Source organism: Canis lupus, chromosome 15, assembly GCF_011100685.1.
Source record: "Canis lupus familiaris isolate Mischka breed German Shepherd chromosome 15, alternate assembly UU_Cfam_GSD_1.0, whole genome shotgun sequence".
NCBI lineage: Eukaryota > Metazoa > Chordata > Mammalia > Carnivora > Canidae > Canis > Canis lupus.
In genome coordinates, this window is record NC_049236.1 from 47,316,369 (window position 1) to 47,336,628 (window position 20,260).

The following is a 20,260-nucleotide window of genomic DNA, read 5'->3' on the forward strand; positions in this document are numbered from 1 at the left end:
TGAAAAATAACTAGTAGAAACAGAAATTAAAATTGAGAAATAGTGTTCAGAACAACTATATTCTAATAATTCCAAAAGCCTAGATAAAATATATAAAATATATATGAATTTGTTATGACTTCCACATGTAATTTAAGCTTTTTAATACCTTTTGTTTGAATTTGGAGGAAGTTTACATTGGTTGGACATGCCAAAGAAATCTTTCACTTTGATTTAAGACCATGGTAATTTGCCAAGCCTGCTTGGGAACCTTGTAGTCATATCACTAATCTCCTAGGGTTTACAAGAGAAGACAGATGGCCTTAGTATGTGAAAACTAAGATGAAAACATCTCCCAGTAAAATACTGTGTCCAGAGAATGCTAACCAACGCTGGTAAATGAGAAAGTGAATTGTATAATTATGGAACAAAACACAAACAAAAGCCCCCATTATCTTTAGGGCCAAGAACTCATCATCAATGCTAATTTAGAGTAACCCAATTAGATATGCTTATCTCTTGCTTGGGGGGCTCTAGGTGTTTTATTTTTTACTAATTGGACAGTAGAACAAGACCAGGCACTTTGAGCTTGAAAAGGGTTCTCTGATTTTCTGTGGAATTCAATGAACCACACTCCCCTGGATCCATCTTAGCTTTTGGGTAAGCTGTTTATGCATTTGTTTCAAGCTCTCAAATTTGATACTCAGAAAGAGTTCTGAGTGACTTTCTGCTGCTGTTAGTAACTTGGATTGACTACTAAAGGATTCAATTTCTCTGTGAAGGCAGAAAAATTTATAATTTTGGGGGTACTTTTTTATACTTCAGAGATCTGAAGGGGCTATCTTACCAGAAAAGTGGTAACATTTTTAAGAAAGACTGGAAAATAATACTTAAAAATAATTGGGGCCCGTAGACAGAATTCCTAAGGGAGGAAAAAAGGTATCTGTTCTCTTCAAAAGCTTAAGTGAGAATATCTACCTTTCACTTAATAGGGTGTTTGCCAGGACTGTATCATTATTTTACATTTAGATAATATGACCTCAGGCACATCATAAAGCTAGCCACAAAATCAACAAAAATAAGACCATTTGTATCTGAATACGCAAAAGTAGCTAGAGATGATAAAGGAAGTTCTCATGATAACTAGCTTTTTTAGCTGACTGGTACTGGCTTCAAAACAGCATGTTACTCCCAAGAAGGAGATTCTTTTGATTCTGATCTGGTTGTCTTCTGGGTTGATTCTAGTCCAGATTCAGTATTTCTAGAGGGCAGTTATGAATATCATGCTCATTTGGCTTCAGGCTTTAGTACGGCTGTTAGAAAAAAGCTAGATGATAAATGAGTTCAGAGTTTGAGTGGCCAGTTATCTTTAAGTCATAACTGTATTTGTTAAATCCTGATTTATGTACAAGGAATGAAGGAGAGTCCGTTTTATGTCATACCCTGAACTTCATCTTCCAAAACATATGCCTTGGAATTTGAAACCTAAAGAATTTGTTAATTTTCTTCCCAAACTTGGTAGCTTATGTAGTGCTCCTCTATTTCATATTTTACTATTACAGAACCTCTGGCAGAGTCATTTTATTTTAGATTAATGGACCTGGCTATTAGATTGATGAAAATATGGAGTACTTTTCTGTTAGATAAAGACATGTATTTTTCACCTCTCATGCTGGGAATGAATATTGTCTTTTTATAGTACAGGAAAACAAATAGAAAACAATTTTTTAAAAATGGGGAAAAGGATATCTAGAAATTATTAAGGCTTAAAAACCATCATATAAAACAATAGTTTGTACAGTGTTTTAAAGTTTACAGTGATTTCCATATATTTTCTCATTCATTTATTCTTCATTTAATACACAGCACCAATAATATCAGCAACACTGGATTGCCTTATAATCTCTCAAATAATTCTGTGAATTGGGTGTTGTCCATATTTGAAAGATACTGTGTATGCTTCTATGTGAATCCCTTGCATCATTTTGTGATGGGGTTGATCTTATTGATATTTCTGTTTATTCGGTCTTTCTTAGGGTTTCTATGAATTATGATGCCCATGAGGCCAAAAGCTTTAAACAATGCCAAAGCTTTCATGGATAACTGCACACTCTCCAGGTACCCACTATGTCCAGGGCAATCAATGTTTCACTGGATTTAGCAGATGTCTGCTAAAAGTTGGCCTAGAAACACTTTGTGCACCAGACAACTATGAATGCCATATACACTAATACTTATATGAGGAAATAAAAGAGGTAACTAGAAAAGATCACTTCAACATATTTAAGAACTAATAAACTTTCCTCTGTGCTCTATTTAAAATTAAGTGCTTATGCTAGGCACTCTAGTACAAACTCAAGTTGTAGCGAATATCATTTGCTTATTACTTAGCTTTCCATCATACCAAAAGTCCCACTGACTGGTAATAACTGGGTTTATTTTACCATCTCTTTCTCTAAACTGAGCTCCTTAGAGCATTTGTGATTTTTCATTTGCTCCTTTCCATCACTAAGCACAGTACTTGACACCTAATAGGCATTCAATGTCAGTTTTTTTCTAATGGATGAATGACTAAGTCATAGATCCAAAAACTTAAAATTCTCAAACATTATTTTTCTGCTGGTGGGCAGTGCCATTAAGAAGTCATTATCTAATAGGGTACATTTTGATACCTACACTGAGAAAACCTCTATTCACCTAATTGAACTTTAGTGGAGAACATGAATTGACTTTTTTCAGTATTTACATCGTACTGAAATAAGACAAATTCTACTTATACCAATAAGTTGTCACAAAAACTTAGTGAAGAATATGCAACTCCAAACAAAATACGGCTGTGATAAGTGCACCATCTGACTACTAAGTCGGTGCTCACCATCTCCTTTTTTTTCCCCCATAAGAACATTTAAGATTTAGTCTATTGGCTGATTTCAATTATATAATATAATTATATTTCAAATTTCAAATATATGACATAGTTATATAGCATAATATATAATTGTACCTCATTTTTTGGTAAATTTTAGAAATTTATGCCAAATGACCAAATTTAGACAGCCTGTGACATTTCATTCTGAAACAGTTTTCTATAAAAAGACTTTATTTTGGTGTGATTGAGTGGAATAAGAGTGGAGTAGCCAGAAAGAGAAAGACTTGTTGAAAAGTACCATTCCTCCTCACTCCCCCAAAAGCTCAATGTCACAGATGCATAAGTGTAAGATTATCTCACCTTGATAGAATGCAAAGGAAGCAGCATTTTGATGTTTCAAAGACTGAACCAAGAGAAGGTCTAAAATAATGTACAAATAATACAAGTAATAGTATCATACAAATGTATAAATAATATTCTCTTTTATCCTTCAGTTAGATGGGTGCACTTGCTTGGGCAAGCAAGGATATTGTCTATTGCTAAATGCAATATGCTTCTACAAAAATATTTCAAATCTGATATTAATCACAAACTTTTTTTGATGCTTGGGTTGAGGTTGAAGACTTGTAATATAAAGAGTGGGTCAGTTGTGAATCTTGTCAACATTGTGCTAGTGACAGACTTTGTTACATGTAAAAAGAAAAATCAGCTTCAGAACATTTCAAATGTGTTGGCTGAACAGATATAAACAAAAAAAGATTGGCATCCTCATAGCTATATTTTATGTATTCAAAAGCCCCTTTCCATTCATGGGGAAAAAACCCAGAGTTCATTATGTATTTATGAAAAACAAAATTACCTATTCATAAAAATCAAAAGCAATATGTTTTGCTTATATCAACGGGTAAAATTAATACAACTTTTCCTATAATAGCTCATTTGCTCTGACATGATTTTGAATATCAGAACAAAATGTCAAGAAGAGTTATAAATTGGAATAAGAGATAAAATTCTTCAAGTAAATTGTTTTCTCTATAGAGTCATAGGAATCAATTATTTATTATTCATGGAAATGTTAGCACTTCTAATTTATACACGGGCTTTCATTTTTACTTATTGATTCACCTACAGGGCATGCCCCTACTGTAAACATAAAGGTACATTATTATTATTGCTGGCACTACCTATTAATAACTTGATATTGGAGCTGTGCTTCCAGTGACATGTTTAATCTGCTTTTGATTAAAACAAGCATTCAGTTATTCTTGGATACTATTTCCTTGAATCATAGTTTTAAATATTAGGAGCAACAACCTGATTCTTCTTTCTCTTATATGCTTTTGTATTTGTCCCTGTCATAAAAATAACTGGAGGCGTATTAACTTCATGGTGGTCAGTCTTCCAGGTATCAGTCCTCCCTTGCTAGAACAGCAAAAGGATGGGAAAGGTAACTACCTACCAATGAGATAGCCCTTGATAGGATTATTCAATTTCTGAACTTGCTGCTGCTACCAAGGCTGTTAATTAGTACCAACTATGACAGCTTGTGGCATGATTGGACTCTTGTTCAACACAAATAATCATTAGCTGCTAATGACTTTAAATCATTGTGAACAAGGCAGAGACTGACCTTATAACCTAAATGTTCCAAGGGATGCTTAAAAGTTATGAGGTCTCTGGGATCCTTGGGTGGCTCAGTGGTTTAGCGCCTGCCTTCGGCCCAGGGCGTGATCCTGGAGTCCCAGAATCGAGTCCCACGTTGAGCTCCCTAGATGGAGCCTGCTTCTCCTTCTGCCTGTGTCTCTGTCTCTCTCTCTGTCTGTGCCTCTCATGAATAAATTCATAAAAATCTTAAAAAAAAAAAGTTATGAGGTCTCTTGTAATGGGTGGAGCTAGGTGTCTGTACTGGAGAGCTGGGATTTTTTTCTTAGCCACAGAAATGATTTCTTTGAACAAATATATAAGATATTGGAGTCTCGATTTATTCAATTTAAAAATAAATGTTTTACCTGATGTAGGATATTTTGTGTACAGAATTGGTGCCATACAAAAAAGCCAAGTAGGAAATGCATGAAGTATTTCCTATGGATTCTGTGTGCACCTTTGTGAGTTTTTGGAAATGTTACTTTTATTTTTCTTTCCATACAGAGTAGCATGGTTAGTTCTTTCCCATTATCTGTAGATAACGAGTGACTTAAGACTAGTTTGGCTGAAAGTTGAATGAATCAGGGGAAAATGAAAAATGCCTCCTTCAAAGCATTATGGAAATTATTTATTTACTCATTTATTTATTTGAAAATTTTTAAGAAGAATGATTTGGAGATGTAGTTCTTTATATATTTTACATGTATTTAATATTTTATATAACAGTTATTGAATCTATATACATCGCAATATCCAGAGACAGACCTATAAGAATGACTCTAAAACACACCAGAATTAAAAAGAGCAGAGATTTGATTTATCAAGACAAAATTTCCAAGGTAGCATAAGGAATAAAAAAAATAATAATGTAAGAAATATAAAAATATACAATAAATAAAATATCCGAGGCTTCTAAATGGCATTGCTAAATAACCTTATTATAGCATTGCTAGATGCTTTAGTTGTTAAATTCTTAGAGCATATAACTCATGCTGAGCCAGGAATAAGAGTCTTAGGTTCCATTTTTATATATATAAAATGGATATAATACAAATATAAAAATATACAATAAATAAAATATCCCAGGCCTCTCGATGGCATTGCTAAATAACCTTATTATAGCATTACTAGATGCTTTAGTTGTTAAATTCTTAGAGCATATGACTCAGCATGGGCCAGGAATAAGACTCCTAGGTTTCATTTTTATTGTATTTGCCACTTGCTTGTTGCTTACAGTATTGCAAATAGTTGCTGCCCAGAACCTCTCAAAGATGGGTGATTATTGCCATTATACCAATGGTGACACCAGAGACACAGTGTTGTCCCTGACATGTCAGTAGCCAATGGATGGTATATACATCACTGAACAATACACATGTATCTTCCCAAATGCAATTTTGTTTCCAGGCAAGCATAATTGCTACTCTGGCTTTGCTAAGATTCCTTATAAATTTGTACTTAGCGAGAAATTATAATTTATGGGATTAATTTAGCAATTATTAGTTTCAACTGGAAGATAACATGGGACAAATAAAAGTGGAATAATTTGGAAATTTGCCTAGCTTCTTTTGGAATGACAGCTTAGGAAGAGTTAGAGATGGGAAATGAGTCCTAGGTTTTTCAGAATTGGAGTCAATGATTTTGATATTTTTGAATGAAAGTCAGGCTTAGGATTTTGGTAACATCAAATGTGTGTTCTCAGCTTCGAGTGTGTCATCCTAATTGGCTCAACTGAGCTGTAGCTTTTCTTTACTGGGTAAATTCTGCTTATGACAAGAAGATGCATAATATAGTAGTAAAAACTTATATTTATTGGGTGTCTTCCATGTCCCGAGAATTTGGCTAGGTATTTTCACATATATTATCTCATTTTCACAAAAACACAGTTTGCATTGGAGAAATTAAAAGCAAAATGTCAATTTGTCTCAAATCTCATGAAGCATGGGGCTGATCTTTGGCAAAACTGTCACTGTTGATTTTTGGTCTTCCTGGGCTCCCTTTTTCTGGATCTTTTCCTAAATTCTTGCCCCATGAATACCAGTTCTAAAGCAAGTATATGGTACTGGCCATTTGCATGCTATGAATATATAAACAATATCAAAAAAGAAAAATCCGAGAAGTTTTAATGTTAATGTATAAATAAGAGCAATATCTTATTTTAGGATAAAGCCCTGAGTGCTCCCAAATGCACAAGGATCTGGAATTCTCTGAGATATTGAGACGGAGAATCACGGGGACTGACAAAAACTGAAGGTTATTATTGGGCCTGGGGTAAAAAATGCAGTTTCCTTGGTTATGGGTAAAATGATGGAATCACAGTCCCAGAAATATTCTGTAGAGTTACTTTATTATTGTTACAATCCCCAGGATGAAAGTTATAATAGTGGACGTCTAAATTAGTGGCAAATCAAAGAGCAAAAACATTTTTTGCATTTCTTCTTCTTTCATGAAGCAACCCTAATATATATGTTCTTGTGTGTGTGAATGTGTGTCCCCATGTCTGTATGCCTGTGTCCGTGAGCTTTTATCTGTACACCGGTGTGCATGTGTGAGTTAGAAAGCAAAAGTACAAATAATACAGAAGATCACGATGGTTGTCACTGAGTGATAATTCTCCAGTAAAAGAGAAATTTTATTATGCTTCCACCTGCCTGAGGATAAATCCACATCAAGTAGGATTCGTAGAAGAAAAACAAAGCAGTCAAATGAAGTTATGGGTGTGAAAGACAGGGAAGGAAAATGAAGAAAAAAAATCATCCTGAAACTGTCAGTTTCAGGCCAGGGAAATGTGATCAGAGTCATAAAAAAGTCGAAGATGTAACCAAGCCACAGGTCTAACGTGATAACTGGATGCTTGATAAATCTAGCTGGAGCCTATTTCTATCTGTGAATTGAGGATAATCTTTGAGGAGAAAGATGGGCCTTCTGACTGCTTAGATTCTTCTTCTAGGATCGGCACTATAATCCAGGTCAATTAAAGGAAATTGGCAGAGCTTCCCTGGTGAAAACAAAAGCAGGTTTTCATGCAACAATGTGCTGTAGGTTAAGTAATGGACTCTTGGTTCCTTGGGACAGGATGTACTACTGGATACGTGCTAGGGTCATTACAGAGAGAGCTTGAAGCATCCACCAGGGTTATAGGCAACAGTTATTAAATCCATTTCCTAGGTTAGGTTCTCCAAGGTTCATCACAGGCCTCCTTTCCTGAGGTGACCTGATTCTTCTGCCGTGAATGTATGGTGTGACTTGCAAAGCCTCTCGGTATAACAGTACACTCTTTTCACTATTGTCTTTTTCTCTGGTGCTGGGCATTTTTCCCAGCTGGCTCTTATTTGGCTCTTGAGAAATCAAATCCTGTCCTGGCTTTGTGTGTATCAACTCTACTGCTTTAGTGTTTTATTATTATTATTTAATATTTATGGATGTGACATCATAGTCATCGTGTGTCCATTGCCAACTTCCTTAACTTCATTTTGACAGTCTCTACCCACAGGGCTACGTCTACTCTGAGAAAAAAAGGTGCAGCTTTCAGAGAGCACTTCCGCGAGATATCCTTAGTAGGTTGCTAATTAGCATGTTTTCTCTGCATCATTTTGGATGGTCTCAGCTTGTTTTCAGCTTTTCTGCAGCATGCATTATTTTTGCCTCTCTTAAAACATACCATTAAATTTCACTTCATGTAACTACATCTGGAAAGAAAATATCAATCATTTCCCAGTAATTAAATGTGGCTACTTCACTGCTGATTTACTATCTGATAAAATCTCAGAATTTCCTTGAGCATTATTCTAGAATCTAGCCGGTGAGAAGTGTTATCACAGATACTCAAAAGTTTTGTGGTAAATCTAATGAGATCTCATGATAATTTTGGTGATACCTTATTAAAACTCCCTGTAGTATAATTAGGCCCCACTATCCCACATTTAATTGAGGGGAGGAAATTCTGAACTGTAACGTCAACAGCTGCAACCACTTTATGAAAATGTTAAGACAGTTAGTAAAGCCAAAACAGATACAGATTACTATTATGTAAATCATAAATTTACATACAGCCCCACATACACATACATATACACAGACATATACACATCTGCAGCAGATCAGTTTGCCTTCAAACAGAGATGTGTCTGGGTGACACCTCCATCTACCTTACCATCAAGTCTCACATATATATCAACATTTTCTCCCCTCCCATGTCCTCTGTTGTACTGGTCTGTGGAGAGCTGACCCATCCCCAGCATTCTCACCTCAGATTGACTTGTCTGTCCATTATGATTTTCTTCATTGGAAAGTTCTGTCCTGTTCCCACCATAACTCCTAGAATGACTTTCCCCTACATTTGAAGTCACAAGGCTATAAAACTTGCTCCAGAGAGTGCTAGGGGCAGCAGAAACCTCACCTATTCTGAAGTCCAAACCACTAGGCACGGAACCAGCTTCTGAAAGCCAATTTACTCTCCACCCTTGCGCAAGAAATATATATTCCATGACACCTGGCAATCATAGAATTCACTGGGATGCACTGAAGACTGAGCGCATCCCAGTGAATTGTGTATAGAGTTTTTCACCTGTTGATGAAATAAGGAAAATGCTAAAAATCTCTGATATTAATTTTTAAAGATTTATTTATTTATTTTAAAGAGCATGAGTGCAGGGAGGGGCAGAGGGAGAGGGAGGGAGGGAGGGAGGGAGGGAGGGAGGAATGGAAAGGGGGAGAGAGAGAAAGAAGCAGACTCCCACTGAGTGTGGAGACCAATGCAAGCCTTGATCCCATAACACTGAGATCATGCCCTGAGCTAAAACCAAGAGTCCAATGCGTGACTGACTGAACCACCAGGTGCCCCTCTAGATATCATTTTCAACTGAAAATTTTATGGAGATAAATTATAAATGCAATTGGAAGAAATAATACAGAGAGATCTTTTGCACACTTTGCCCAACTTCCTCCAGGGTTGACATTTTGTAAAACTTAAAGTATAATATCACAATCGAGATTCTAATATTGATTCGATCCACTCAATCTTATTCAGATTTCCTTTTATTTGCATTTGTGTGTATGTAAGTTCTATACAGTTTTATCACCTGTGTAAGTTTGTGTATAAACCACTACAGTCAAGATACCGACTCTTGCTGCTTTAATTAGTGTATCCACCTCCCACTTTCCTCTTCATGCCCCATCCCTAACTCTTGGGAACCATTAATCTATCCTCCACTTTTAAATTTCTGTTATTTCCAAAAATGTTATAGAAATGAAATAAGACCTTTTGGGATTTGTTTTTTTTTTTTTTTTTTCCACTCAGTATAATTCCCTGGAGAGCCATCTCAATTGTTATATATCAAAAATTCATTCCTTTTCTTTTCTAAGTAGATTCCATAGTATATTATGCAAAAAAGCTTGGTTAGCTATTCACTTATTGAAGAATGTCTGGGCTGATGCTAGTTTTGGCTATGATCAAATAAAGCTGCTATGATCATTTACATACAGGGCTTTTGTGAACATAAGTTTACATTTTCTCTGATTAATTAATTAATTAATTATGAGTTGAATTTATTATTAATGTCTGAGTTGAGAGCTGAAGGGTAGAATAAAAACCTGGTAGTTCAATTACTGTGTTATATGGTAAGATGCACGTTCAGTTTTTATAGAAACTGCCAAAGTGTTTTCCAGAATGACCATATCATTTTTACACTCCCTCCAGCCATGTATGAATGATCCCATGTCTCCAGTTTCTCCATATCCTTGCCAACATTTAGTTTTGTTAACTATTTATTTTAGCTATTTTTGTAAGTGTATGGTGATACCTTGTGGCATTAATTTGCATTTCCCTAGTGGCTCATGATATTGAACATCTTTACTTTTGCTTATTTGCCATCTGTGTACCATTTTCAGGGAAATATCTGTTCATGTTTTTTGTCCACTTTCTAACTGATTTTTTTTACTGTTGAATTCTGAGACACTTTGTATATTCTAGATATAGTCCTTTGTCAGATTTGTTGTTTGTAAATATTTTATCCCAGTCTGTAGCTTGCCATTTCATCCTCTTCACAAGCACTTTCTCAGAGCAACAGTTTTGATTTCTGGATGTCATTTTAACAATGTTGTGAGTGAGGCCAGAAGGAAAACATTAGTGTCTATTATTTAAAGATGATCATCAAGATATGGGTTAAAATGCAAAGTCTACAGAAATCATAGTCCTATATCTAGTTTAGTTTACAGATAATAACAGTAGTTGGAAAATAAGGTATGTGAGGGTATGTTGTAATACATAGTTATCTATGAATTCATTATTCATCCAATGAATAATTACTGAGTGAGAATTATGTGTCAGGGCCTATGATGGTGATGCAATAGGATTTAAATCATAAGAATGTATAATTAAAACTTAGATAAGAACTCTGAAGTAATGGAATATTGTACAGTAAGAACATTTAACAGAGAAACTAAAATTCCTCTTAGGAAATAATGCCTGAGTTGAGAGCTGAAGGATGAGTAAGGGCCAACTGGATAAGGAGTAGGGGAGGATGATAGAAGTGGAGGTGACAGATGGGGAGATATGCTGTTCTCAAAGGAGGTGCCACAGTGCAGAGACCCTACAGTAGGGGGGAACATGGGCAGCAGCGGAATGAAAAAAATGGCAGCCATAAGGTACGTAGTTGATGGCCAAATGATGCAAGAATGGGTTGGAACTTGATCTTTATTCTGACAACTATTCTAAGACTTGGTAAGTTTTATGAGGAAGAAGCGAATTAAGTGATCAAACTTGCATTCTGAAAAACATACTCTAACTGCTATATAGAATGAGGAATGGAAGCAGCGGGAGAGGCATGGGCTCACAGCTAAGAAGCTTCTGTGGTTGTACAGGTAAATGTTAGTGGTGATTTGAACTGAGATGCTTATGATATGTTCTTCATAAGGTTTTTAAAGGGCTGATAGTCAACCTCAGACAAAGAAATTAAAGTTTGGGCTGCATTTTGTAGAATTGAGTGTTTATAGAATTGGGTGGACCTCCCTTTAGATACATACCTAATGGAAAGACTACTGTAGGAGCAGTTTCTTCTCTGGAAAGGGACAAGGACAACTATTTATCTGCCTTTAGGGCTGAATCTAGAAGCTCCTGTACTTTGTCTTGCTACTTAGAGCTGAGTGGCACTCTATTCCAATAAGTTTTATGAAGCTTATTTTCCCCCTCCTACCTAAACCATTTGTAGATCTAGGACCCAAAACCAAAATGGCCTGAGTATTTCTTTTAAGACCTAAGTCATAAGAAAGGAAGTATGTTAAAAAAAAAATAAAAGATGAGAAGAGAAAAGGTAAGAAAATCTAAGGGAGTAAGAGACAAAAAAGGGAGAGAGGGGAATATAATCAAAGTTTGTGAGAAATAAGAATGAAGAAAAAAGGTTGCATATGGCAGGGCGTGCCATCCATTATTAGTTGGTGTTTCCTTACTGACAGAGTTTCCCATGTGAGTATAGCTCCCTTTCTCTAGCCATAATTGGTAGCAAGGCTACTATTTGTGTGGAGGAAGAGTGTAGCAACCCAAATTGCAAAATTGGAGCCAACTACCAGGGAGCCTTGGAAGCTAGAAAGGGTCCATGATAAAAAAAACAGCAATTATGTTTTAAAAGCCAATGGACGGATGGGGCATGGGTGGATGAAAGCACACCTTTAACATGAACCAAGAAGGAAATTTTACTCTAAATTCACAGAGTCATATTTCCAAGTGTACTCAAAACATTTGGTGCCTGTGCTTGTTTGTACTTGGAATATCATATTTTTTTGTTTGTATGTTTTAATAAAGAGCTTGAAGAGAAAAGAATCACCTCTAAAGCTTTGGGATGGCAAATAGATCTTATAAAACATTCTTCAATAATCTAAATATAAATGATATCCAAAAGCACATAGATCAAATTTTTCAAACTATCAAGTAAAATAAAAATGAAACAAATATGTAATGAACAGGAATATGTTATTCTTATTAAATATTTCAAAATTTCTCTCAATATACAGAAAGTCCCCAACCCCAGTTGTGTTTGTTGTGTTTACCTGTCTGTCTCAAGGTTAAAAGGAAATAAAAGGACTGCTCCATGGATCTAAGTGACAAATTAAATCTGATTTGTTTTGGATATATATTAATAAATATGTATCCAAGAGGTCAATTTAGCTCTAGTGGCTTAGGCTGCTAAGTGTAGTCACTTTGCTCACAGAGAAACTATCTAGTTTACTTGGCAAGTTCAGAACGATTCATTTTTTATATTGTTGGCTTTTAGAAAATTTTGGTCACCATACTCACATTCTAATTCTAGCTATGGGAGAGATTGGCAGTGCTTTAGGGCAGTAGGGGCAGCTGGCATCAAGAGAAAACATGCTGAAATGCTCAGGATGGCATTTAAGGAGTAATTGCAGTTATGAATGGCTCTCGCAGGTAGTGTCAATGCAGATTTGCCTCTATGAATATGACCACTTTTTTATGCTTGGAAAATTCAGGAAGATGTTTTCATCTCAGATAAACACATTTTGCATGATTCCTTTTTATATTCTATTGCGGCAGATTCTTTTGGAAATTGTACCCTAAAAGATACCCACAGACTGGCATTGATCAAGTGGTTGCACATATTAGCTATTCCCTCTACAAAGTGTTATAGGACCAGATTCTCTCTCTTATACTATTAAATGGAAGAAAGAGGAAAACGTCTGAAGAGAGGAAAATCACAGAAAGAAAAGTATAAACTAATTATATTTTTTCTCCTTCATCTCATCCATCTCTTTGAGATGGTATTAGATTTATAAATGATGAATCCTTTGCTCACAATACTATTTTACCTTGAAAATTCTACTCTATTTTATAAACAGTTATCTAATTTTGGGGAATTTTCTGATAGCACAGTGTCCTGTTTCTTGGTTGCTCCCCAATTTTCTAAAATGTAACCAGTTTGTTTTCCAAGGACAGGTGAAAAATTGTCCAAGGAAGAATTTATCAATATGGGAAACTCTCCCAAGATAAAGGACCCTGAGAGTTGATGCCATCATACAGTTGGAAGTTGCTGTTAAAAGCTTGAGGAAAATGATGGTTCACATTAAGTGAAGTGGAATGCCAAATGCTGTGTGACAGACAACGAAGAAGGGATCAAAGGCTGATGAAGTAGATGTACTACATAAGGCTAGAAAGCCCACCTGATGACTACATTCTAAAGGAAGTCCCAGACTTAAAAAATAAATAAATAAAGTTGCTTGGCTGGCTCAGTTAGTAAAGCATGACTCTTGAGTTATGAGTTCGAGTCCCAGGTTGGGAATAGAAATTACCTAAAAATAAAATCTTCAGAGGCACCTGGGTGACTCAGTCAAGTGTCCAACTCTCAATTTTGGCTTCAGTCATGATCTCAGGGTCATGAGAGTGAGCCCTGCGTGCAGGCTCTGTCCTGGGTGAGGAGCCTGCTTAAGATTCTCTCTTTCTTCCTCCCTCTGCCCCTCCCCACCGCCTTCGCAATCTCTGTCTCTTTCACTTAAAAAAAAGTCCCAGGGGACACTGCATTTATTAAAGCAGCTTTGGCAGGAAGCAGCAACATTATAGAAAAGCTTCATGGTGGTTGTGCTTCATAGACCAGAGTTGATGGTAGAAGTTGCCTTAATCACCAGGGATTGATAGGATCCCAAAATAACAAAGGCTAATTATTAAGCGCCAAATGCTAGTTGGGCCTACTTACTGTAAAGAGCAGCAGGGCTAGGGTGGTAGCTGGGAGACCTAAGATGCGGAGGGCTCTGGAGATTTTAAATAGAACATGGCATCTCTAGGGACAAGATAGATAGGAATTTAGCAGAAGTGTTGCTCAATCTACACAATTAAAATAAAGAGTAGATTCTTAATATGCTAGGCAAGTTCCCAGTTTACCAATCCATAATCCATTTACTATAGGAGAGACCAGATCCTCAGAAGGAAGGACACTACAAAATCATGGCAAGTGAATATGGTAATAATTCCCCCAGCACTTCTGCAAGGGAACCTATGGGCACTTACTTAACTATATTTTGAGATAGGGAAAGATCCAAACATTTTGAGGAACATTGAACACAGAGGTTATGGCTCAGGTTCGACTCCAGAAGTCCAGAGTCCCACCCACTGATTATTTACCCAGTCTCACAAAATAAAATTGAATGTAGCAAGAAGAAACTCCACATTGGGACTGAAGCCTATGCCTGTGGGTAAGAGCAATCATAATGAGGAATGCCAAATAAAGTCTCAGAAATAGTTTCCTTCCCATCTTCCCTTCCTCAATTTATTTCTCCAGTTTCTGGAAGTATAGAAATATAAAACTTGAAGCATATGAACTAAAACTTACAAAACTAAGTTACCATTTCCTCAATAATTGGGTCGTACTTTCTTCCCAGGGAAGTTTGAATCTAATGGTTAATGTGAAAGATACAAAGGTTGGCTCCTTTGCCTGATTTCCTTCAAGTTGGTTGTGCAAATTCCTAGCTTCAGAGCTCCTCCTGAGATTGGCTAAGGACATTGTGGGGCTTACCTTTTCTCTACCCAGTGGTACTTCTTTTACCATCCCATAGGTGGTAATGCCAATGACACTCTCCAGTAAACTTTGTGCATGCAAACCTCAGTCCTCTGAATCTGCTTCACAGGGACCTGATCCGCAGCAGCAGCCTTTCATTTATCAAGATAAGATAGTTGTGGGACTTGCCCAGCAAAATGAACTAAATGGCTAAAATTTATTTAGCCAACTCTTCCAAAGTGTTAGATATACTAAGGGATCATTTATCTGTGACTTTCTTAATATGAAAATTATGTTGGTTTGATGAAAGGTAACTTGGGAAATAAATCAATGAGTTGATTCTGTTATTTGAGCTCAGCCCAGCATTCCCATAAGCATTTCATATTAAAAAATTCAAGGAGATATTTGGGGAGATCTTTGGGGAGAAATCTGCCTTCCATTGTTGGGGAATTCAGACCTACCTTGAGCTACACCACCAAATAAAAAGGAGCCCCCTTATTCTATCTGGTCATTATACGCAAAATGGTGGGATCCTTTGTTAAAATCCTCCAAACCTGAAATGAATGTGCTTCCCCCCCTTCTCTACCCTCATTTAATTATTATTATTTTTTAATTATTGTTTTTATAGTAATAAATCTGGGACAATTTCACCTCCCTTTTTGATATTTTGAAATTAACTTCTATTTTAAATCTTGGGTGTAGACTGGCTTTTATTTATTGCTTTTAGAAGACTTTCAACCTTTACAATCTAAAAGGTATAAAACCTCAGAGAAATGGGGAAAGGTACTACTACTATTTACTGAGTATCTGTTGTGTGCCTGCCATTTTGCTTGGCTTATTCATATGCATTATTTCATTCAATCTTCACAATCATCATGTATTATAATTATTATTCCCATTATGTAAAAAGTTGAGAGGTAAAATAGCTTGATTAAAAAGTCAGACAGCTCATAAACTGAAAATGCGAAGTTAGAACCCAAGTCCTAGTCCCAGAATCCAAGTTCGAAGCTCTTTCCACAGCTAATTTGACTGTGTAACTAAAATCCATATCCTCTTCATGGCAGTTTTTAAAGGTATTAAAAAGTTATATCTTACCTGAAATATTGTGATTTCATAGGTAATTAAACTCCATTGAAATTTTAATTCCTTTTTCAAAAATCACAGGGAAATTTGTACTATTAACAAGAGAAATATTTTGGTCCTTGAAAATAGAGTATATTATCCTACTTTTGAGTTCTTTACTTTGAACTTGGAAATTTTCACTTGTACAAAATGGGAATTTAGTAGTTAAAATATAGTTAATTGTGGCTAGTGTGTGTATTAAATATATTGTACATGTGAGTTTGTGTTTGTGTATGTGTTTAATTTATATGACACATTATTGCCTAGTAGAAGTGAGTTAATAGGCCATTAAAGTGGTTTAAAAATATTTAATGTATTTGGGATATGATTCTCTACCTACCTCACCACTGGTTTTAGAAGATACCAGGGTAATGAGGTGAAACAATGGTTTCCGTAAATGGATTTGAAACAAGTGACAATGGATCTTCCAGATAATGACTGCACAGAAGGAAGGGCAGCACCCTTCTTCTTTCTGTTTTCTCCATATCTTATTCATGATTGACATCTACTGCTGACTGAGTGGTAAACAAAGGAATAATTTTAGGAAGTAAGTCTTTCCATATCATCATTTTAGTTATAGAAACCCTCTGAGAGAGTGAGCTGAGTATAATAGTCTAGCAGAATCTAGATAGGGGTGCTCCTTTTAGTAAAATAAATAGCTGGAAGGAGATAAATAAATGATTGCAGACAGTATTAAGAAGTAATTGCTTGTGTATCCTAAGTCAGAAGTAGAATTTTATGATCAACATACATCTATTCTGGAGAAGAAAACCAGAGAGTGCAACATATTCATGTCAGTACATCTAGAGCAACTCTCTCTCATTGCTTCCAGGTTTGGAGCAGGGATTCAAGGTTCCATTGGACTGTTGTTTATCAGAGAGTGTTTTATGCTTGTTGCTACTAATGCTTCATTTTAGTATCTTGGACTCAATGTGTCTCCGTGTGGGAAAACTTTAGGCTACTCAAGAAAGCCTATTTGACACTGACTCAAGAGGGTTATACAAGAATCCAATTCAGTGCTTTAACAAATAATTAATAGTATGTAACAATGAAGTTTTGTAAGTGCAAAACCTTTGGTTTAGTTACTAAAACAAACACTGCATATTATATCTAAAGAAAGCTCCGATGTCTTGCATCTATTGGAGTGATAAGAATTCATTCTTGTATGTTTACTTTATACTTTCTAGAGTGTTCTGTTTCATTCCATGTCTTGAATGTTTAATATGACTAATTGCTTCTTGCTCTGGAAATGAGCATATTCTTTGATAAATTGTTCAAGTGTTTAGACATATAAATTGAAAAAATTTAGATACTTGACACTGTGTATAGCATACAAGTTGATGAAGGGAACCTCAATACCACATGCCAAACAGGTTCTTCAACATTATGTATTTACAAAGAGATTGATGAAAAATAACATAGGCTTTTGAAAGTTAGCTTCCTTTCATTTCAAGATTTTATTTTGTTTATTTGTTTGATATTTTAAGCTAGAAACAATTGAGTCATCATTGAACAGGTGAAAAAAATCATACAGGTTTACTTTACATACAACACACACACAGAGTCACTAAATAATATGTATTTTCTGAAACATTTGTGAAGGCTAAGGGAAGACATTGAAATAAATATAGATGGGGGGGCAGATAGAGCAATAATGCCACCAATTACCTTTATCAGCCATAACATTCCATTATACAATTCATAGAGACACGTAGATATATCTTTATAGATTGGTTTTGGCTTATCTATCAAGACAGATGTTATCATTTGAGTTGAACCCAGTACATCATACATTCATAAAAGCCAGATGGATGACACTGCTTATAGGAAGTTTAGTGCCTGTCCATAAAGGCCAGATGGGTGCCGCTTCACAAAAAGTTTTATATTGGCCAGCTGTGACTGCACTCTAGAGAGTAATGAAATATTTTCAATTCTCCAAAGAATTTCTCTACTCTTTGTTTTCCATTGTAATCATCTGTAGAACCTTTCAGAATGGAGACATACCATTTGTATAATCATATACAACCTATATCTAAAGACAGTTGTTCTTTGGTAGTATATAAAAAATATAAGACACTCAGTAGCCATTTCAGCCAAAGAAAACAAATGAGTCAGATTGTGAAATGATTTTATGCTGGCTATTTCTTTCACTTGTAAATGGTTCTGAGTCCTATAAATGTATCTAAAAATATGTCAAAATGTACAAGAGAATTCTTTGATGGAAAACACCCAAAATCTATTCTCTTCACCTGTATTAACACACAAGATTCCAAAACCTTGTGGTGAGTGAAAATCAAGCCAATGCTGAATGAAGGCTAAATTGATATTCCATCTCTATGTGGTTTCCTCATAAAATATTTATTTTTGTGACTTATTCTCTTTGCTGACTTGGTGACTGAATTGGTTATGCTTGGTTTCTTAAATTTTCAGTCGCATAAATAGTTTGCTTGTAATTTAATATTATGATTACTTAAAAATCCTAAATTTACAACAGACTATAAATTCAAGATAGAGCCATCTTAAGGCTTTGTAAATATTCAAATTTATGAATATCACAATTACAAATTATTTTCCCCATGAAACTTTTTACATCCTAAGACCTATTACTTTCTTAGAGTTTCACATTTCGTTCATTAGATCAGTAGCAATTCCCTCTTGTTTAAGAACTATTTTTTCATGAAAGATTTATATTATCTCATGAGTTTTACTGTGTACATGGCAAAAGTAAAGAATAACCTATCTTAGTTAGCTGTGAATAAGAAGTTAGTAAGCCTCTAGCATGTTTGATTCAAATTCTTCAAGGTTAGTCACTGTTGGTGAAATCATGGATGTTAAATGTGTGAATGCTGACAATTTACCATGTTTCTAACCTAATACACCTATCATGATAAATCTCTTAAGGCTTTGGAGTATTTAGTGTTTAATATGCCTAAGCAAAGAAAAAAGCATCTTTTTAAGATTTTATTTATTTATTTGTGTGTGTGTGAGAGAGAGAGAGAGAAAGAGAGAGAGAGAGAGAGAACACAAGAAGAGTGTCAGACAGAGGGAGAGGGAGAAGCAAGCTCCCCACAGAGCAGAGAGCCTAATGTGGGACTCGATTCCAGGACCCTAGGATCATGACCTGAGCCAAAGGCAGATGCTTAACAGACTTAGCCACCCAAGTACCCTAAAAGAAGCATTTCAATGAAGAAGAGGGAGAGCATGAATCTCTCCCCATCACTAGGGTCTTTGTCTGCCTTCTTCAGATATTTCAATATAGCTTCTTTCTACACAAAGTTTGAGAAACTCTGAACTAAACAACCTATGAGAGATTCCTTTATATTTTAGGTATCTGGATCAAGAGTTCAAATTGGACACCACTTGGATTATTTGGTGATGAAGTTTAAAGAAAAAAAGAGCAGCAATGCATACTCATGAGCCAGCAACTCAAAAACATGGTTAGTCAAATATGCCAACCACACTTGACTTTCTAATTTCCAAAGTAGAAGGGTTCCTTCACAGATTGCAGCACAATATCATGTTATGGTTGAGAGTGAATGTGGTTCCACTGCTGTTCTCCAGCAAGAAGGAAGCAGAATCTATGTCCTGAACAGAAACACTTTAGTAGTTTAGACCTTTGAAATAGGATTTAAGGAGTGAAGCACTTGGGCTCCAGCATTACCATGTTGACAAGACACAGCTTATCCTCATGTACAGGGTAGAATAATAGCATGGGACCAGATCTCTGTGATTCTGGGAATCCGATCTCCTTAAAGAGCTCTCACACTTGAAATAAAGCATGGTAAAATACTAGAAATTGCCACAGATGGCAGAGTAGGGAGATACTGAGCTTACCTTTTCCTACAGAGAATCTACATCTACATATATAATATCTCTGAGAACAAACTAAAGACTAGCAAAACAGATCATACACAGCTAAGGATACAAAGAAAAAGGCATATTGAGATGGGGAGAAGAGGCAGAGATGTGGTTTGATCAGGATTCACAGCCAGAAGGATATAACCATACAAACCATCCCTGAAGAATGAAGGCTTGAGCCCCATATTAGGCTCTATAGCCTGTGGGACCTGTACTAGGAAAAGGAGCCCCCCAGTGTCTGGCTTTAAAAACTGGAGGAGCTTATGTCTAGGAGAGCAGAAAAGTGGTA

General features: G+C 35.8%; 1 long non-coding RNA gene across 4 annotated transcripts in view; it reads left to right on the top strand.

The window, feature by feature from the left end:
* Positions 1–20,260, top strand: part of LOC102156590 — an 88,754-nt gene that overhangs the window by 19,554 nt on the left and 48,940 nt on the right. Inside the window, exon 3 of one of the 4 annotated variants that reach the window (XR_005370864.1) lies at positions 13,422–13,727. The exons of 1 other annotated variant lie outside the window; for it this stretch is intronic. This is a non-coding gene — a long non-coding RNA (uncharacterized LOC102156590). Of the gene's footprint in view, positions 1–13,421; positions 13,728–20,260 lie in introns of those variants that run through there. 2 more of the 4 variants (XR_005370865.1, XR_005370863.1) reach the window with 2 other exon arrangements.